This window comes from Helianthus annuus, chromosome 12 (assembly GCF_002127325.2).
Source record: "Helianthus annuus cultivar XRQ/B chromosome 12, HanXRQr2.0-SUNRISE, whole genome shotgun sequence".
NCBI classification, from domain to species: Eukaryota; Viridiplantae; Streptophyta; class Magnoliopsida; order Asterales; family Asteraceae; genus Helianthus; species Helianthus annuus.
In genome coordinates, this window is record NC_035444.2 from 75,058,736 (window position 1) to 75,080,182 (window position 21,447).

At 36.3% G+C, this 21,447-nt stretch overlaps 1 long non-coding RNA gene across 1 annotated transcript; it reads left to right on the forward strand.

Moving 5' to 3' along the window:
* The first annotated feature begins 9,882 nt into the window (after positions 1-9,882).
* LOC110896830 lies at positions 9,883-10,675 on the forward strand. The gene is made up of 3 exons (XR_002568202.2): positions 9,883-9,922; positions 10,201-10,261; positions 10,590-10,675. It is a non-coding gene; the product is annotated as an uncharacterized LOC110896830 (long non-coding RNA).
* Positions 10,676-21,447: the final 10,772 nt, after the last annotated feature.

The following is a 21,447-nucleotide window of genomic DNA, read 5'->3' on the forward strand; positions in this document are numbered from 1 at the left end:
CATCAAATGTTATCATCTTTCCTTCTGAGACGCTTGAGGTTCTAATAGGCCTTTCTCCATTATCCATTTTTGATTCTTTTGCATGTCTTTTGGCCGCTGAGAAGGATGTTCCACAAATGTCTGATCCTCCGGATATGAAGTTAATCACTTGTGCGTTTGCCGGAGGTGCTGGAGCCTTTTCAGGGATCCTTTCAGGATCCTGGGTCCTTTGCTTTTTTCTCCCCAATAATTCTTTTAGATGCCCCTTGCTTAGCAGGTATCCAATTTCCTTTCTTAAGGCTATGCAATCTTCAGTCAGATGGCCGAAATCCTCATGGTATGCACACCATTTGGACTTGTCTTTAGTCCCGGATGGTTTATCATTCTTCCTGGGCCACCTAGCCTTTTCACCTAGATTCTGCATTGCAAGGATTAGTTCATGATTATCAACGGAAAAACAATATTCTGAGATTGGAGGATATTCTTCATCATCCTCTTCTTGGTCGACAGCATGCACATTCTTGTTCTCGTTTCTATGGTAGGATTTGAACTTGTTGCTTTTGAAGAAGGATCCTTGCTTATCTTGTTTTGAGGATCCTACTTGTCTCTCCTGGATCCTCTTGTCATCCTCTAGCCGGATAAACCTGAGTGCTCGAGTTCTTACTTCATCTAAGTTCCTGCAAGGTGTCATAACAAGATCATCATAGAATAATGAATCCTTAAGAAGTCCCATTTTGAAGGCTTCAACAGCCGTAGCCATATCCAAGTTGGGAATATCCAAGGATTCTTTACTAAATTTAGTTATATAATCTCTTAATGATTCGTTATGATTTTGAGTTATCCTGTACAAATCACTAGTTAATTTTTCAAATTTTCTACTACAAGAAAATTGGTTATTGAATAAATTAACTAAATTAGCAAATGAAGTAGTAGAGTAAGGGGGAAGACTTAGCAGCCATTTGAGGGCTGATCCAGTAAGAGTAGATCCAAATCCTTTACATAGGCATGCTTCCTTCAATTTTTCCGGGATAGGATTGATCTCCATCCTTTCCCTGTATTGTGCTATATGCTCCTCTGGATCCGTTGTGCCGTCATACAACTTCATGGTAGGGATATGGAACCTTTTGGGTACCTCTGCATCACAGATTGGTGGTGCAAAGCGAGATACCTTGTGGCTCCCATCTGCAATCTCTGGGATAGGCTTGACTACCCCTGGAACACTTGAGATCATGTCCTTTAGTTTCTGTAGTTCCCTGGCCATAACATGATTGGTACCTGTATCCTGCATGAATCCATGGTTAGTGGTAGGATAATTATTTAAAGTGTTACCTCCCATTGGGTTCAAGTTAGGGAATCCATATTGCTGGGATTCTGGAACAACGGAGGGACCAGTGGAAGCTATAGTCTGCATTGGAATGAAGTCCCCTTGATGGACATCTAGACTCCCTGTTTGCAAACTTTTTAGGGATCCTGACATCTGGAAGGATCCTGGTATCTGGGATGATCCTGGAACGAAGGAGGATCCTTGAACCTGGGATGATCCTGGGATAAAGGAGGATCCTTGGCCCTGGAATGATCCTGGGATAAAGTAGGATCCTTGAAACTGCTGTGCCCCCGGATAGGCTCCCGGATTCATGAAGGATCCCATATACTGAGGATAGGATCCTGCTGGCTGAAAATACGAGCCCGATGTCTGAGTCATTGCTGCTGACTTGAGATGTAATCCTCTCGTCTCCCCTGTGACCTGTACGTCTGGGATCCCTGATGGCTGAGAGGTGACCATTGGAGTCTCAAAACTCAAGGATTTTGGCATCAGTGGGGAATGATCCTCTGCCGCTTTCTTTTGTCTTTTGAGATCTCCAATCTCCCTGAGGATCCTGTCATTAGTTTCATCCTGCCGCTGCATACGATCCTTCATCTGCAAAATTAAAGCAAACACATCACTAGTACTGGGAATAGAAGAATTCATAGCAGAAGAAGATGGAGGTTTAGAGAAAGAAGGGGTTGGTCTCTTCTCAGCATTTCTCTGGGATCCTGCCGGTGGAGGAGGTAGAGTGGTTTGTGCTGAGGTGATTGTAGACATCGCCGTGGAGGTGTTCTTCAATGATGAAGCCATGTAACTCTTTGAAATGATTTCGAACAAAAGATTTTCTTTATGAATGAAGCACCAATTGCCCCACGGTGGGCGCCAAACTGTTTTGGTCAAAAATCACACAAGGATAATGTAACCAAACTTTATGTAAACGGGGTATGATGCTTGGTTAGCTATGAAAGTAAAGGATCACTTCTGTGATAAAGATACAAAGACACAATGATTTATACGAGGAAAAAGCCCTTGATCAATGTATGATCTCCGGCATAAAAAACCTCGGGTGATGGCAACTACCGATCACCAATTTCAATATAATAAAAATGTAGTTACAACTTCGGATGATAATGAGCTGAGTACAAGGATCACTGAGTGTCTAAGTGTTGAGAGGTTGTGTCGTATGTTGTGTGTGTTCTTCCGAATGAGGAAGATGGGTATTTATACATGTGTAGGTAACTTATTTTAGGTAGATAGACCACTAATCAGCTCATTACCCCTTTAGAAATAAAGATAATCTAGCCTAAATTGCTGCCCATTAATCAAGCTAAGTTTCCATATCCGGTACAACGTCTATCTCCAATTTAGCTCTTGCCATATTTGTGAAAACGCGTCCCTGGATCATGATGTGTAGGGCATATCCTGCTAGGTGTTCCTGCAAAACAATTTTGTAACAAGTGGAAGTGACCGTTAGTGTAAGGATCACCATATCGTCCCATGATCCTGATCCTGAAGTCTGGCTGAGGATCACTATCTGCCAAAGAAACAAGGATCACTTGTTAGGATCACGTATAAGGATCATTTATAGTAAAATCCAGCCCCAACACTAGGGTTACACCATATTCCTGGTATGATCTTTCCTTTGTGAATCTTACATAACTCGTTTGAACTTTTGAAACCATGTTTAAAGTTTAAGTATCCTGATCAGAATATATCTTTAGGTTATATTCTCAAAATAAATTCTCAGGATATGATTCAGGATATTTGGGTGGATCATTTGGAATACGGTACTTCGATTTAAAAAAATCAGAGTTAGATTTGTTTATAAATTCTAATTATCTTTTCCTTTGAAAACTTTATTTAAATTAGTTGAGATTTTGAAAAATAAACTATTTTGAGAAACTTTGTCTGAATTGTTTAGATATTGAGAAGTCCTATTTTACGAAAGTTTGCGTAGGATATCACTGAATATATTGATCAGGATATCTTCACAGAAATGATAACACCAGCTTTACAAAAGTGAAATCTAGACTAAGTAATGGCAAAAATTTGAAAGGCAACAGCAAGTAAAACGAAAGATGAAATTGTCTGAAATAGGCAATACTAGTTGATAACCGAAGGCTTCATCCTAAAACCAAGGACCCATCCACCTTCGGCTATCAAGTCATTTTAGTGCAGGAATATAAATTGTTCATAGAGCAAAAAGTAGAATTGTTCAAACATAATCATTAAATTTTAAAAGAAACGAATTCTAGAGGGCAACGCCTTCTTCGGTCATGGCGCTTTCGGCAGCATCTGCTCCGGGATCAGCTTGAACATCTCTTTCAGCACCGGTAGATTTTTCAACCGCCTTTGAAAGCCCTTCAGCTGCAGACTTAACAGGATTGCTGCTGCGACTCCTTAGCTTTGTCTCTCAGGCATGAATATCCCAGGCATGGCATTCGAAGCCCAGTGCCTTAGCTTCATGGGCCATTTTTAGCCTAGCTTGGAGGAGTGAGGTTACGACGGAACTCCTAAGGCCCTCCCGGTAGGTGATCATGTCCCGTTCGTGTTGGGCATGAGCGGCGTCAAGATTAGCTTGGGCCTCGAGGGTAGCTTTGTTAAGGGCGGCCTGGTGTTCCTGGTTCATAGCCTTGAACTTATCCTCGTAGTGCCGGGATTTGGCAGCAGCAATCACGCCCTGGTCGGAAATGGTGACCTCGGCTTTCTTCAATTTGGACTCGAGTATCTTGTTGAGCTCACAGGATTCTTGGTATAGATGAACTAGACGTTCAAGGCCCTACATCCGGAAGCACAGGTATTATGATAATCAGGATATTGTTTTGACATAAATGTGCAGGATAAGGAATAGAACTTTGTACCTGGTTAAGAAAAGAGGTCATGAACCCGCTCGCTTCGATAAACCCATGGTTTTCATAGGGAAATGTATCAGAAATGGCAGGAGAGTCGGTTTCTTTCCTTTTGCGGGAACATGAACTCCGGGGTTTGGTTGCTGGTGATGGCTTGGGAATGACGATGGCCTTGGAGCTGCTGGGCTTGGACGTGGCTGTAGCTTTGGGGCTAGGCTCCTTCTTGACTTGGATATCATCAGAATAGCTATCTAGCTCATCAAGATCGAAAACTTCAGGGATCTTGGCTAGTGCTGCATAAGAAGGGAAGTTCTATATCCTTATTTACTCGTCATTATATTTCGCTAACCAATCGTTTATGAAGTAACTCTTGCCAGACATCTCGGATGATGAGTATTGGCTGGAACTTGGGAGTAGGGGGAGCTACTTCCTTAAAGTTCACTGCGAAAAAGACCAAATGAGAAAATATTAGTACAAGACAAAAGCCTAAAATATTTCTATGGATATGCCTGAAGCCCTAAACCCTACCGGTGGTTAACCATTCCACCGGAAGGTAGCACCCTCATAGATAGAATCTCGCTTGACAAAAAAGAATTTACGTTGCCATCCATCTTCGTTTTTGGTGGCTTTAAGGATGAGGGGTTTACTGGAAGTTGAAAAGAGCAAGAATCGGCTAGAGCCGTGTGACCGGAGATGGTAAGCGATTGGGATATCCTCGATGCAAAGATCAGGTTGATGGAGATGTTTGATTTGGTTGAGCACAATAAGTACCCTCCAAACCATGGGCATTGTTTGGGCGAAAGAAATACCGGCGGTTCGAAAAAACTGCATCATGAACTCAGGAAATGGGTATCGGAGACCTAACGAGAAAGGGTATGCTGGAAAACAAACCCATTTGGCAGAAGAAACATCTGACCGAATTGATCGGTCAAATGGCCTGAAAATTGTGTCGTCGGGAAAAGCGCCGGAGGCCCTCAGTGCGGAAATATCCGCGTTGTTGAAAGCACAGATCTCCTTCTCGGGATTTTTAAGAAGATTTTGCTGGGTAAAGGTCTCGGACGATTCGCCGGTTTGGGAAAGAGCTCTAGTGGCCATTGTGAATAAGGTAAAGAGATTGAAGAAGGAGTAAGGAATTACCTGGAGACTCTGTCGATGATATCTGGTTTTCAAACAAAAAGAGAGAAGATATAGGGGCATGATAGATATCCGTCAAGTGAAAACCGCGTGGGAAGTTACATATTGCCATCTTGACCGTCGTTTCATTTTTATTGCCTCGGTTTACGAGATAAGATTTTAAAATATATCCGTTGGACTGTTATACCAACAGATATATTTGGGGACAATGGTTAGGGGTCATTTTCCGAGCATATATATCCTGACTAATATTCTGCTTTTTATTGTTTACTCGTGATCGGGATACCGGATCAGGATATTGGTAACATCCTGGTGCGATATCATGGTATTAAGTGAATTAACCACGTGCAGATTAAGAGTTACAAGTCGCCAACGTTCAAGAAGACTTCTTCCCCTTAAGACTCGGGCAAATCAGTTGGAATGGAGGCGTTGAACCCGAAAGACCAGGTCTACAACGTTCAAATGGGGAATATCCACCGAATCCCGGTTTAGTACGGTAGTTTGTTAAATTTCTTTTACTATAAATAGATGGATCGGATCAAGTTAAGGCACTCACTTTTCATTTACACACTTCACACTCTAGCTGCTAGCAATCACTACACATAAACACTTGTACTCGAGTTGTCTTGTAACACCTAGTTGATCCGCATCACATCCTACATTGTATCCTGATATTTGAAGTAATAGAAGCACTAGGCAGCTGCGATTGTCAGCTCCCGAGGTTTTGTGCCGGCGATCTAGATTGATCAAGGGCTTTCCTCGTACATCCTGTGTCATCCTTTTACTTTTCCGCTCATTGTTTGATCATAGATACAACTCTATATCCTGAACCGTATCCTGAACCTGTTTTTGCAAACAACTTTACTTGAATATTTTCAACACACATTTCTAGCACACTACCTCATTTGACTAATTTGATCACTTAATTGCTTCGGTAATGTTTGACTAAAACAGTAACTATGGATTTTATCACTAAGTTACCGAAAACAAAGCAAGGAAATGATACTATTTGGGTTATAGTAGATAGACTGACTAAGTCAGCCCACTTCTTACCTATTAAGGAAACACACAGCTCAGATAAGTTAGCTCAGCTGTACGTGTATGAGATTGTATCTCTTCACGGAGTGCCAGTGTCTATCATCTCTAATAGGGATATGAGATATACATCGCATTTTTGGAAAAGCTTTCAGCAATCCCTAGGCACTCGATTAAACTTCAGCACTGTATATCATCCTCAGACGGATGGTCAAAGTGAACGTACTATTCAAACACTTGAAGATATGCTACGAGCTTTTGTTATTGATTTAGATGGAAGTTGGGATGATCATCTTCCATTGATTGAATTTTCGTATAATAATAGCTATCATTCCAGTATTCAAGCTGCACCTTTTGAAGCTTTGTATGGAAGAAAGTGCAGGACGCTAGTTTGCTGGGCGGAAGTTGGAGATGTCCAACAAACAGGACCTGATATAGTCCTGGAGACGACAGATAAGATTGTGCAGATACGAGATCGTCTCAAAGCTGCCAGGGATAGGCAGAAAAGCTACGCAGATAAAAGGCGTAAACCTCTGAAATTCGAGGTAGGTGACAAAGTGTTACTTAAAGTATCACCCTGGAAAGGAGTGATGCGTTTTGGCAAGAAAGGCAAGCTAAGTCCAAGATACATAGGACCATTCGAGATCATCGAATGTGTCGGAACAGTGGCTTACAAGCTAAACCTGCCTGAAGAGCTCAGTGGAATCCATAATGTATTTCACATCTGCAACTTAAAGAAATGCCTAGCCGATGAATCGCTAGCCATGTCGCATAAGGATGTGCATATAGATGAGAGCTTAAAGTTTGTTGAAAAACCTTTGTCGATCGAGGATCGACAGGTCAAGAAGCTTCGAAGGAAGCACATACCGATTGTGAAGGTTAAATGGGATGCCCGTAGAGGTCCCGAATACACGTGGGAGGTTGAATCCACAATGAAACAGAAGTACCCTCATTTATTTCAGTAAATCTCGAGGTAGAGATTTCTTTTAAGGGGGTGAGGATGTAACACCTCGTAAAATCGCGACCAATATAATAAAGACACGTGTCATGGACTTTGAACGTGTGAGGAATTGATTCTGAGGGACTAAAATTGTCAAACGATGTAAATATGTGAATAAAGGGATCCAAAGTATCAACATGCCTAACTTGTGCCTCTGGTTGACCTCACACGACGATCGTATTCTTAAATAAATAAATTGTCGAACAGTGGAAGTCGATTGTGCTTAAAATAAGGATCTTATAAAACATAGGGGTTAAAAGTGTCAACATGTTGAAAGTAACCTCTGAGTGACCTTTTAACGATCCCAAAAACATTGTGATAATTATATATTTTGATCTCAAGAATGTCGGGTATTAATTTTGTGAAGTTCCATTGAATACAAGATTTTTCGGGTGATCGTATAACTAACCGGGTGCTTAACGGAGTTAGTTAATGACCCAAGGTCCTTAAAAGTTAACTATGGGGGTCCAAAATGCAATAAATGGAACTTAAATAAAGTTTATATGGACCAAGGACCAAAACTGCAAAGTCAGCAAACTGTTTACCGGAATTAGCCATCTACGCGGCCCGCATAGACTTCTGTTAAGTCTTACGCGGCCTGCGTCCGACTGCCAGATGCAGAAAACTCTGCACAACTGCAGGTCAGCCTTTTGCAGCACCTTTGCATGCCTTGATTTCGATTCCAGGGACTGAGCCAACAGTATTTCATGCATAGGGACACCTGGAATCATCAGAAATCAGTTGTATACTTGTGTGGAGTGATCTTGTGAAGTATATTTGGCTATATAAGCACTTCTTGTTTGCTAGTTCATTTGCTCATTCACAAAAAATATTCTCAACTCATCTTTGGAGCTTCCTAGAGCTCAAGCAAGTTTTCCTAAGTTCCAAATTCGTGCTAAGGACCTTTGTAAGTGTTCTTAGCTCCTTAAGTTCAAGTTTTATTAGCTTAATGACCAAAAGTCAAAGCCGTCGTAATTAAGCATTGACTTGGTGATTAATCACTAATAGTCCAACCATTATTCGAATTGAAAGTGGATATAAGTTGATAATTATGTGGGTAATAAGTCCTTAAAAGGGCACCCCCTGATTATCACTCTAACTTGGTCAATTGTCGGGTCAAACTTAATATTAAAAAGTCAACAAAAAGCTATTTTTGCAAATAAACTCATAACTGATAATGTAGAGGTTATGGAACATGTTTTAACACTAAAATAACTTGGTAAATAATGTAAGAACATGTCTAAGCATGTTCAACCTGACAATTCTGAGTTTAGGCTCGGTTCGGAACCGAAAGTCGCAAAAGAAGACTTTTGCTTTGACTTTCAGTTCTGACCCGATTTAGTTAGTTTTAGATAAGCCTTAAGGTTCCTTTAGGACCATAATATAAGTTAGTAAAACCCTCTGAGGTTATACTACATGGTTCCTTATTAATCCGATTCATTTGCATGTTTCCGTTAATTGCTTAAATATTGACCATTATGCCCTTTTGACATTAAAACGAGACTTTTGAAAATGTAAAGGACAAAAACCTTTATTACTGATTTATAAACTTGTCCTAAAAATTTGACATCAGTTTGAGGTCTAAATTAGGAGTTATGCTCAATATCGTAAATTGAAGCCTTTTTATTAATTAAACGGCATTTTAGCATAAAACCCATTTAAACCCAAATTTTGACACCAAACCTTTTACCCGCTGATGTAATATAATATTCTGGGATTTTTGGAGATTTTTATTAATTTTTAAACTGATCATAACATGAGGTTCTTGCTTTGTTTCGGAAATTGACGGTTATACCCTTTTTACTAATAAAATGAGTTTTACATAACACTTTGATGACAAATCTTTTTCTACTGATTTCTTATGTTAAATAAAATATTTTAAGCCTTCTGGACTGATAAAAAAATTCTCAGCTTTCCTTATATAACCTGAAAATCGCCTAAAACCGACTTTTTACGCGTTTTAAGCACATAGTATGGGTTAAAACTATGTTTAACATTTAAGACCCATTACCTACTGTAACATCCTGTTTTGTGAACCAATAAAATTATATTTAAAATTTATAATTTATATATATTTTTGAACGACTAAGTAACGAGTAAAATGGTTAGTTGAAATATTTAGTTGAAATATGAGACATCTATACAAGCCCTAGCTATTATAAGAGACCGTTTAATATTAATAATTAAATATATTATTTTATTTACCTTACTCCGTTTTTAATGAAACTTAGGTTAAAACGTATATAAAAATATGCTCGTTCTAATGACATATTCGTCGTTTTATAAAACGTCATATTTTAAAAGTTATACAAGAAAAACGAGTGAAGCAGCTGAATTAATATAACTAAGCTAGCTAGCTAGCTAGCACGTCAAGCTAGCTAGCAAGCACGTCATGTCCCACGTCGCCCAGAAAGGAATTGAGGTGCCTGCTTGCTTCACATATATATAGGAGTTAAATGGTAGGATTTTAGATACACCAAAATTTTAACGGGAACGCTCTAGTATTGAGAATCCCGCGTATACGATACCCCGTTGGGTGTTGTTAGTAGTCGTTTTTGGAGCACGAGTAGGAGCAGAAGTAGGGAAACTCTACATCAACGTGCCGTAGATAGTCTTGAGGTATACTCTCGTTTAAGTTTATGTTTAGTTATTTATTATTTATTTTTAGTAGTTAATATTAGTTTTATTATTAGTAATAATATACTAGTGGTAGTAGTGTTAGTATTATTTTTAGGTACTAGGGTTATTGTCAGGGGCGGGTATTGGGTAGCCTAGCCTTAGTTAGGCATGGACTGATCAACCATGCTTAAACAAGGTAGGGTTAACCAATATCCAACCATGATAATGACTAGTTAGGTGTACCATTACCTAACTTAGGATTATGTAAATTGTGCCAGGACCTTGAGATAGTACCTGATCATACTAGCAATTGTATCAACGGTTAGCTACTAGCAAGAGGTGAGTTTTATGAATGCTTTTCAAATGTGAACATGCTTGTCCTAAACTGTAATAATATGGCATGACTGTTGTACGCATGTATATAACCTGAGCATGACATACACATGATATTTGTGGTCCCTTATACGTGCCGCTACGGCGGGATTTGTCGGTACTACACTTGTGGTGTAGTGGGCATTAACTGTATGGTTATGTAAGTTACGTGGTAACGTTGGGCTATGATAACATGGGCGGGTACAAGTCATGATTAAATAATGTGAATTGTAAATTGTGTATATTCATAAACTCACCAGTGTAATATCTGACGTCTTTTAAGCATGTGTCACAGGAAATGATGGTTAGTCTTGGGCGGGTTGTTTATCTCGGATAGGCGTGACTAGTGAAATAAAGTATCTCAAACTTTCTTATCTGGTGGAAATTTTGCGTGATCAGCTAAAAGTAGTTTGACCAAACTTTGTACCTTTAAGTTTTCAACTTTTGTACATTACCGTTTGTATCAATAACGTAAGTGTTTACTGGTAAGTTGGTATCAATTGTGTATGGTGCATCCTTATCTGGGTGTGGTGTCACACCTACTGATATTATAAGCAAGTTCTTATACTTTAAAAGTAAGTAAAAGTTTTGAAATCAGATTTCCAAATTTAACCCTTAAAGCTTATGTGAAATGACCAAAATGCCCCTACGGTGCATAGTTTGGCCATAAATGATATTTTTCACATATGTACAATATCTTACCGATATAAACTACTAAAATAAATATTTTTACTGATCAGTTTAGACCAGAAACCTCAGAATATTATTCAACCTCTTTTATAATCTTAAAAATGACCAAAATACCCCTACGGGGCTTAAATTGGTTTTAAATCCGTTTTGGGCATAATGGTAGGTATCCTACTGATATCACAACATATTTAAGGAATATTAACTTGTGAAACCTATATATGACTCATTTGGTTACCCGTTATGCATTTTTCGCATTCGGTGCGGTTTCTGTGACTAGTTTGCATAGATTGACCGAAACGGGTCAAACCTTATCATTTTTGCTTCCAAATCCAGAATCTGTTTAGTTTACCCATATTATACAAGTCTTCATACTTATCAGGTCTAAATCACATTCTAATCCGGTCTTCGCTTAATCTTGCGTTTTGAACCGTAAACCTTTTCTTTAAAACTACCTGGTCTAAGTTTAAACTTAAGTAAGACCCGTTAGGAATCTAATAGGTTATTAAAAACCTTCGTTCCAGATTTAGGAGTCCAGTAAAAGATATTTACACTTGCTGATCGTATACGGCTGAGATAAATTGAATATTTTGCTCAGTTAAATACTTTTAACTTATTTTCCGTTATACGGGCTTGGGATATGGTATTATAATAATTCCGCTTGGTCGGGTATGTAGTTATTTAAATCGGATTGTGATTAATATATTTACATAACTCGTTTTAATCTATTTTGTTTGGTGCAATGCCTTTGGGGGTTAATGACCATGTCCTGGATATCCTCGGCTCATTCATTGAAATAGCCACGACTTAAGCACGGGGTGTAGGCATACACCTGACAGTTGCGTATGTATAAAAGGTATCTCACAATAAGAAATTTCCTTGTGGGCATTATACTTGTGGTGTGTCAGTTAATCTTTTCCGGCTCTTCTAACCGGCCCTGACGGACGACAAACATATAAAACTATATACAAGTTTATTTTTTTAAATAATTGTCCCAAGTTATAAAAGATTATTTGTGCCTTGTGCATTTAAATCAATTTTCATAAATCTTTTCAAAAGAGTCAGTTAATTGTATTTACCAGTGTAAACTGACTTATTTTCCAAAAAGGTTAACTGCAGGTACTATGCGAAACAGGATGGCTACTCCTGAGTGAATAAATAAAGAGTCTTGCAAGCTTTACCACTTTAAAATCTGTTGAACAATATTTCCTTTGTTTTGATCCGCCTATGGATCCTTTTACATTCCGTTTGTAATACTTATGTTACTTTCATTCGGTTTGTAATATATTTTACTTTAGACTTCCGCTGTGCATTGAACTGTGATTATTGACTATGATGATATCAACTACATCACGATACTCCCCACCGGGCCCACCGGTAATACGTGGAAATATCGGGGTGTGACCGTACCGTAGCAGTGATCGAGTTATTACCCTGGTTTCGCTGCAGAGTTTCGAGGTTACGATTGGAAATTTGAAAGAAACAGAGCAAGTATCAACGTACGAAACAAATTTTATCATCGAAATAAGCAAACTATTTAAGTGCCAATCCCTGGGATTTATAGCTGGATTCTGGTACCCCCTGAGCGTCGCGCCGGCTTCCTCTGATCCTAGCGCGTGGCGCGACGGCCACCCGTCTAGGCTAGGGTAGCCTGGTGTTGATTATAGCCTTGAAAGTTGTCAATTTCGCATAATATGTCTCCTAAATCAGTTTTGCAAGGCACAGATCATTTAGGGGATCCCCCCCTTGAGTTTTAGGGGGACCTGTTACTGTTTTCGTCCGTTTTTAAATTTTGGGTCGCACCGTACTACTTTTGGGTTTCCAATTAGGGTTTCTTAGTGTGCCTTTATGGAATGGGTAACCGGAATTTGTGTGGTCGTTACATCGAAGAACCGCCAAGTTATCCTACAAGGATAAACGAGGCGTATGAGTTTGACGGAATTTGGATTCAAAATGCAAATGCAAGATGGTTACCTACTACGAAAATACATAAATATTATCTTGACAAAACACCTAAGTTTGGAGACCATAACTATGTGTTTTTCATAGGCAGAAATTCGCCTATTAGAAGTCCAACCGTGAGGAGTTTTATCCAAGATATGATAACCATAATCCTCTTAACATCCAACCAGGAATTGGTTAGTATCTTAGGATTGGTTATTTTGTGTGTGTGTATATATATATATATATATATATATAGACACACACATAGGGTGGGGTTCCTCTACAAAGTGTGTTTTTCTTACAAAGTACAGGAAATGATCTTGACCATTAGATGAGTGTGTTTGATGGTTGAGATTATCTTGATGGCATTTTGGTAATACGTGTGTCTTAAAAATAGGCTAATTTAATTGACTGGGGGTAAATGTGTAATTTAACTTGTTTTAAATAAGAAAATAATTGTCATACCATAACTTCCCCACCTTTTTCACGAGTTTCTCTCTCTTTATCTTCTCTCCTCAGAAACTAATGTGTTTTAAACTTCCACAACTCCGAACCTGATGTGTTTTATATTATGTATTTCAGACACTGATGTGTTTTATATTGTGTATTTAAGACACTAGTGTGTCTACATTGAATCAGACATTGGTGTGTTTTATATTATGTATTTCGGATATTGGTGTGTTTGTGTGTTTTATTTCAGATGCTGGTGTGTTTTATGTGTAATGGGTGTGTTTAATTGTGAAACTGATTTAACACAATGTGAAGAGCCTAGAAACTGATAAAACACAACGTGTAAAAAATTATAGATGTGTTTTATGATTCGAAATGTGTGCGGGATGTGTTTAATTGTGAAAACAGTTATAACACAGTGTGAAGAACCAGAAACTGATAAAACACACCTTAAAGAAATAATGGAATGTGAATATGAATTTGCGATCATCATGACATAAAAGATTACAGTTGATTTTGAAATCAATGGAGATATGTTGTTTCCTTAGATAACTCGTTAATTTGTTTAGGATATTAAATCTTCCATAATTAAAATAATTATCCAATTACCACTATGCCCTTTTGTATAAAATAACTAAATGCCACATGTCAAAAGGAGATTGCTTCCTACACTTTGTTGGAAAACTAGGCTTTGTAACCAACTCCTACCATATATATATATATATATATATATATATATATATATATATATAGGTAAAGAGTATGGTACAAATATGGTTATCCTACATTATGTACGCTATATTATGAGCCGTACACGTGTCCTGATTCAGTTCGGTTTAAGAAGGTTAAATCAGACAATTAACCTAATCATCAGAGGGCAAATTTGTCTCTTCATTCATTCAGCGAGAAGTTCGTTACACTGATATCCCGGTAATTATTATTCAAATCAGTTTCAAATTTTCCATAATTCACAATTTGCAGTTTTCGTTCGTACGTGATAGGGTTTCATTCAATTTGTCTATTTCGATGGATCCACAGAGTAGCACTGGACGAACAGAAGATGATTTTGAAGAAAATCGACCGATCGGTAATCATGCTCAATTATCTGCTTATCAGAGAGTTTCGATTGAGGATGTTTTAAATCCGCGACCTGCAAATCCAATTCCAATTCCAGTTTCAAGTTCAAGTGCTGCAAACGAGTTTTCTATTGGTAATTATGTAATTCAGATATGTAAATTGTTCGTATAATTGTTTTTTGTTTAATCGTAGCATTGTTGTAGCTGTTTTTGTAGTTTGAATGTTTTGATTACACTTTTGTATTTTTTGTTTTTACTCTTTACAAATTCGCATGTTATTACTCTTTACGATTCGCATTTGGTTTTGTTTTTTTTTTTTTTGTAATTTCGCATTTGACTATGTAATAAATCGCATATGTAATTCAGATTAATCAATATCATCATTTCGCATGTCTTGATCAGACGATTCGCATGTGGTTTATATGACGTTTTATGTTTTTTATTTTGATTCATGTAGATGAAAGGGTTTACACTTCGGAGGTTCAGGCATCAGCTACACCTGTTGTTGGAATGCAATTTATCTCCATTGAACAAGCATATGCGTTTTATCAATCATATGCTAAGTTAGCTAGTTTTTCTATTTGGAAAGGTGGCGAAGTATACAGTGGTGGTATAATCAAAACTAAGTATTTTGTTTGTTCTAAAGAGGGACATAAGCCTGTGTGTATTGATGATAATTCGAAGTCAAAAAAGCAATTCAAAACAAGGAACAGGGGGACTATTAGGACCGGATGCAAAGCTCAACTTATGATTTGCACTGTGGATGGTAGATTATATACAGTCAAGAGATTTGTTGATGGTTATAACCATAAGTTTGTTTGTCAAAATGACATTCACATGCTCCCAGCTTACAGATAATTGTCAGATGTCCAGGAGGAGATGGTATGGGAACTAGGCACTTTAAACCTTGGTCCTGTCAAAGCTTTCCATATAATGAGGAAACGTTATGGTGGTTTCGAGAACATTGGTGCCACGGTTGATGATTGCAAAAATTTTAGGAAGCGAATAAACAGCTATATAGGAGAGTATGACGCTGACATGGTTATAAATAAGATGACTGACAAAAAAAATATTTAGCTGATTATTCGTTTAAATACTCTGTTGATGATGGCAAGCGGTTAACTGGTTTGTTCTGGGCTGATGGTTTATGCAAGCTTAACTATATGGAATTTGGCGATGTGATATCGTTCGATGCAACCTTCAAGACAAACATGTTTTGTTACTGATTTTTCGCATGTTTGTTTGCTAATGAGTGTTCAATATCACATGTGTAGACAACAGAGTGGTGTTGAATATATCGCATGCCTTTTCCCCCTGGTTTCGCATTTGATTTTTTATTAATTCGCATATAATAAACGTGATTTCACATTTGTTGTTCAGGTACAAGATGGTGTTTGTTCCGTTTACAGGCATTGATAACCACTGTCGGAATGTAACACTCTCAGCTGGGTTGTTGGCATCAGAGAGTATTGAATCATATAAATGGCTTCTAAATTCATTTTTAAAGTCATTTGGTCGGCAGCCTAATGTTGTAGTGACGGATCAAGACCCTGCTATGAAACAGGCTATTGAGGAGGTTTTCCCTATTAGCAGACACAGATTGTGTATGTGGCACATAATGAAAAAAGTGGCAGATAAGGTAGAGCATGCAATTTTTTTTGTGTTTTTGTTTGTGTTTTTGTTTGTGTTTTTTTTTATTATTATAGTTTTTGTAATAGACTGATATAAAATGCATTTATTGTTAAAGGTGGGGCACGAGTTGTGCAATAATGATGAGTTTAAAAGGAGGATGTGCGATATTGTTTGGACTGATTCGATTGAGCCCAAAGAATTCGAGAGACAGTGGAAGTTGGTGATGATTGAGTTTGGTCTTACTGAAAACAAATGGATTGATGATATGTTTAGGATGAGATCCATGTGGATTCTGGCTTTTTACCGGCAGGAGCCAATGTCAGGTCTTATGAGAACAACTTCAAGATCAGAGAGTGAGAACCATTTTTTTTGTCAGGTTGCTAATTCACAACTCACACTCGTAGAGTTTATGAATCATTTTGATGGGGTAATGGATGTTCAAAGGTTCAATCATAGAAAAAATGATCATATTTCAAGATATACTGAGCAAGCTGATTGGAGTCAAACTACATTGGAAAAAGATGCTGCTAAGATCTACACCAGGTCTATATTTTTTGATCAGCAATTAGAGATACATGGAACAATTTCCGAATGTTTGCCGATGGACACCAAAGTTGAAGGTCCACGTATCAGAATATTGTTGAAGGATTTTAAAGCACATGGAGATGGTTTATTGGAGGTATTTTTCATGTTTTTTTTAGATATGCGAATTTGTTAAATTACATATGCGATTTTAGTTTATTTATTTTACATTATTTTTTTAGAAATGCGAAATTGTTATGTTCCACATGCGATATTAATTTTCCTCACTTACATGACTGTTTAAACATGCGAAATTGTTATGTTTATACATGCGATTTTAAATCTTATTATTATTTTTTTTTTGGTTATTTGCTAGGTGTGGTTCAAGAATCTTGAAAATGATGTAACTGCACAGTGTAGCTGTTTGCGTTTTGAGTAGTATGGGCTGCTATGTAAACACATCTATTTTCTTTTCAAGATGTTTGGTGTTAAAGAAATTCCAAACAAATATGTTACGAAGAGATGGACGAAGGATGTGGTGCCCAATGAGTTAAATGTGAAGTATAATCTAAATATTGGTGGTAAGGATGTGCAACACAAGGCTAAACGGATTGCTCGTGAAATCATTCATACAGGGGAGTATTTGGTTAGTAATTTGATTTCCGACCTTGATCAACTTGTTTTAGTGAGGGATCAAATGATGCAGCTTAAAGAGAGAGTTGATCAAAGTCGCATAACCAAGCAACTTGATCCAAAATTTGACCGATTTTCAAAGTTGACTGGTTATCAACAACCAGTAACTAATGCTCCCCCTACTGTTCGTGTGCCGGGGGGTATAAGAAACAAAGGCCGCGGCTCGCATAGAAGGATTAAATCTAAGAAGGAACAAATGATCAGCCGCAAAGGGAAAAGGTCAAGGACATGTAGTGTATGTAATGAAAAAGGTCATGACATTCGGACTTGTGAGGAGCTGAAAGCCAAACAACAAGGTAAACAACAAAAAAAGAAGATGAAGGGTGTCCATATTGAAGATGGGTTGAGAGACAAAGACAATGAGGGTGAAGATGACGAAGAGGAAGATGACTTTGAAGATTACATTAGTGATGATGGATCTGAAGAAGAAGAAGATCAGTGGGAAGAGGTGTCTGGAGATGAAGATGACGAGGATGAGTAATGTTTTTTTAAATGTAAATGAGAATTTATACGTAACACATCCGATTTTATATTCATTTATGTATATCATTTTTCACATGCGATTTTAGTATTTATAAACTTGCGATTTTATATGCATCAATTTATATTTAGTTTATATCATTTTTCACATGCGATTTCTTTTTTTTATACATGCGATTTTGAATTATAATAAAGCATAAGATTTGTTCAAAGATATATAATTCATTCATGCGATTTTAAATTATAATAAAGCATAAGATTTGTTCAAAACATATATCGAAAATACAAAATAGTTTTTATTGTCAAACACAGCTACAACCATAAAACGATTAAACAGAGAATTTAGTTACTTGAAGCAAAGATTTTGTCACGTTCAGTAGAGCTGAACTCCATATTCTCCTTGACAGTGTTTAGAGCATCTGTCAGGAAAGAGAAGGCTAAGTCATCAGCTCGAGATTGCTCTTTTATGTGATCCAAAGCTTTGTCTCTGAAGCTTGTTGGTGGTTCTTGAAGTAGCTTTTCCCATACTGCTTGGTTGTTCTTGATTTGTTCAAGGATTTTGCCCTGCACATCAAGAACCAGATGAGAAGAGGTGACATCAGTGCTTATTTCTGTCAACGTGCGAGTTGACAATAGCTCCTTGATTGCAATGTTTTTTATTTTTTCCATATCTTCAGATGCCATTTTTGTTTTGTCTGTGTTTTTGTGTGTGTTTGATTTGGTCTTCTATGTCTTAATATGGAAGGTAGTTATCAAGGTTTTTTATATTAATATAGTAAATTTATTATATAGGTAGGGTGGTAAGTTCAGTAGTATTTATTGTAAAATTCATTATTACATGTCAAATTATAGTCACATCGTTAATAAATTAAGTTTTTTTATATAAAATAATATCATTTTTAGTTTTTAAGATTGGTAGTTTTTTTTTTTTTTTTTTGCATTTTTGTTACAAAGTATTTTTTTTTAAGTTTTGTTTGCAGTCTTCCTTATTCGAAATCGCACTTGATTCGAAAGAAATTCGCAAACTGTAAGAAACAAACATTTAAATATCTTTTTTTATGATATCGCATGTTTAAATTATCTGAAATCGCAAACTATATGAAGAGTTTTTTGAAAAGTTTTGATATCGCATGAATTCGCAAACTATATGAAATCTCAAAGAATTCTTAACTTTTTACTGATATCGCATATGCATCCCATGAATTCGCAAACTATATGAAATGTCAAAGATTTCTTTTTATAACGAATTCGCATTTGCATTGTCGACGTTTTCGCACACGATTTGAAAATCTGCATCATCTTCTTCGATAGTCAGTGCATACAGAATTTTTAAATTCATAAGAAGTTCATTTTCTCAGAAGAGTTTGGTGAATAGGAATCGATCGATTTGGTGAATAAGAATCGATCGATTTTTGGTTAATTGTTATAATTTCGTTTTTGGTTTGATTTAGGATCTTACGTTATGATTTTTGAGGTTTTGTTCGCCGTTTATCAGGTGTTTTGATCTTAAATTTGACGATTTTAACCTTGGCGGTTTCTTTTTTATTAATCCTATGTTGATAAATTTAATAGAAAAAGGCGCTGTTTAAGGAAGATGATCCGACGGTTGTGGACGACGTGTACATAATGTACGATTAGGTTATTTGTATGATAACCGGCCTCTATATATATATATATATATATATATATATATATATATATATATATAGGGTTAGGTTCAATTGTAAACCTCTCCTTGTTAGTTAACTTAATGAACTCATCTTAGCCCTTGATTTATTTGTAAGATTATAAGGGTAAGATTGTAATTAACCATTTAAACTTAATTTTTTATTTAATTATAATCTAAATTTGATTTTGATTTTGATTTATCAAGATCAGTTTCCATATTTTATGTAACTACCCCTACAATTGTGCAATCCAATTGATTGATCGTACCAACATAATTTCGAATTCAAGATTCATTAAAAAAATAATCAACAGTCATCGATTCTCCAAAATCAAGAAACATCGTTTATGAAAAATGTTGTTGGAATTCAACAATTATAAACGACAGCGGTGGTGCTTAATTCAAAAAGGTAACTTTATTTCCGCAGAGAAAGTGAATTCGAATAATTTACTAATGAAGACTTGAGACTTTGAATTTGGAGATGAAAAGCTGACATGTGAGATTTAAGGGGAAATTGTTTCATGGGTTTAAATTTGATAATAAAATTGTTAATTTTTGGATCCATACTTTAACCTTTGTAATCTGCAATAGTTATCTTATATAACAAACCATAATCAATTATGTATTTTGAAATAAAGTTTGTATATGTATCTAAATAAGAACGTTTATCGATTTAATTTATGTTTTCCTCATTTAAAAATATTCATATAGAACAAATACAAATTATCACTTTTTAATTCTTTTTGTATACATCTAGTAGTTGTTTGGTGAGTATTTGTTTTAATACACATGTGTATAGTTGTTGTTAAGTGACTGTTTGTTTTTTATACACAAGTGTATAGTTGTCGTTAAATGACTATTTTGTTTTTTTATACACATGTGTATAATTGTTGTTCGCTAAGCAATTAGTTTTTACACACATGTGTATATACTTGTAGTTGATGTTCAGTGACTGTTTGTTCTATATAAAAATGTGTATGATTGTTGTTTAAATGAATTTTTGTTTTTTATACACATATGTACATATTTGTTTACTTATCAATATTAATATATTATAACCATTATACATACATGTATAATAGTATTTCACGTATGTGCGCAAAAGAATATTAAAGAATATTATGATTAACTCCAGCATTTGCATATAAGTTTATATGTATTTAATATTAAAAGAGAGGATGATGTATTCACCAAATAAAAAAATAAAAAAAATCTGTATTATGTGATTTAGTTGGGATCTCCATAAAAAACGGAAATGATTGTTAGTGGCTTCCAAAAATAAATAACAATGTGATTTGAGAGAATAAAAATTACAACAATGCCCTTATTCGGTTATTACATATCAATTTATTGTTTTAGTTAATTTAAAAATCATTTAAATCCAATAATCAAGATCTCATCATCCAACGGTCAGGACCTGTTCATTTTTGTTCACAATTTAAACATGGTTCACTCCTGATCCTTATATATATATATATATATATATATATATATATATATATATATATATATATATATATATATATATATATATATATATAGGGTCAGGATTTAGAGAAAACGGTAGAAAGTGTGAGAACGGTGAGAACGCTTATGGATCGTCCGATCAAAACAATCTATGGAGTAGATTGGCACGGTGGTATTTTCGTAAATAACATCAATTTTATTACGTGGACGCGCTTCATTAAGGGTAAAAAGGGAAAACACCATTTCTCACATAAAATGCCATTGAAAAATAAAACGCCAAATAAATACAAAACGCCAATTTTATCACTGCGTACTTTTTTTGTGTTTTTATTTAAGCTCTCTGCCTACAAAAACTCCACAAAATATGAAACGCCATAAAATATAACGCCAAACCTTACATCCGGATAAATGTTAATTACATTTTTTGTTATAAAAATAATATCCCGCCTAAACTGCGCGCCAAAAAAACTCTATAAATACAAACGTCTCACCACATTCCGTTTATCACACCAAAAAAACACACAAAAAACACAGTG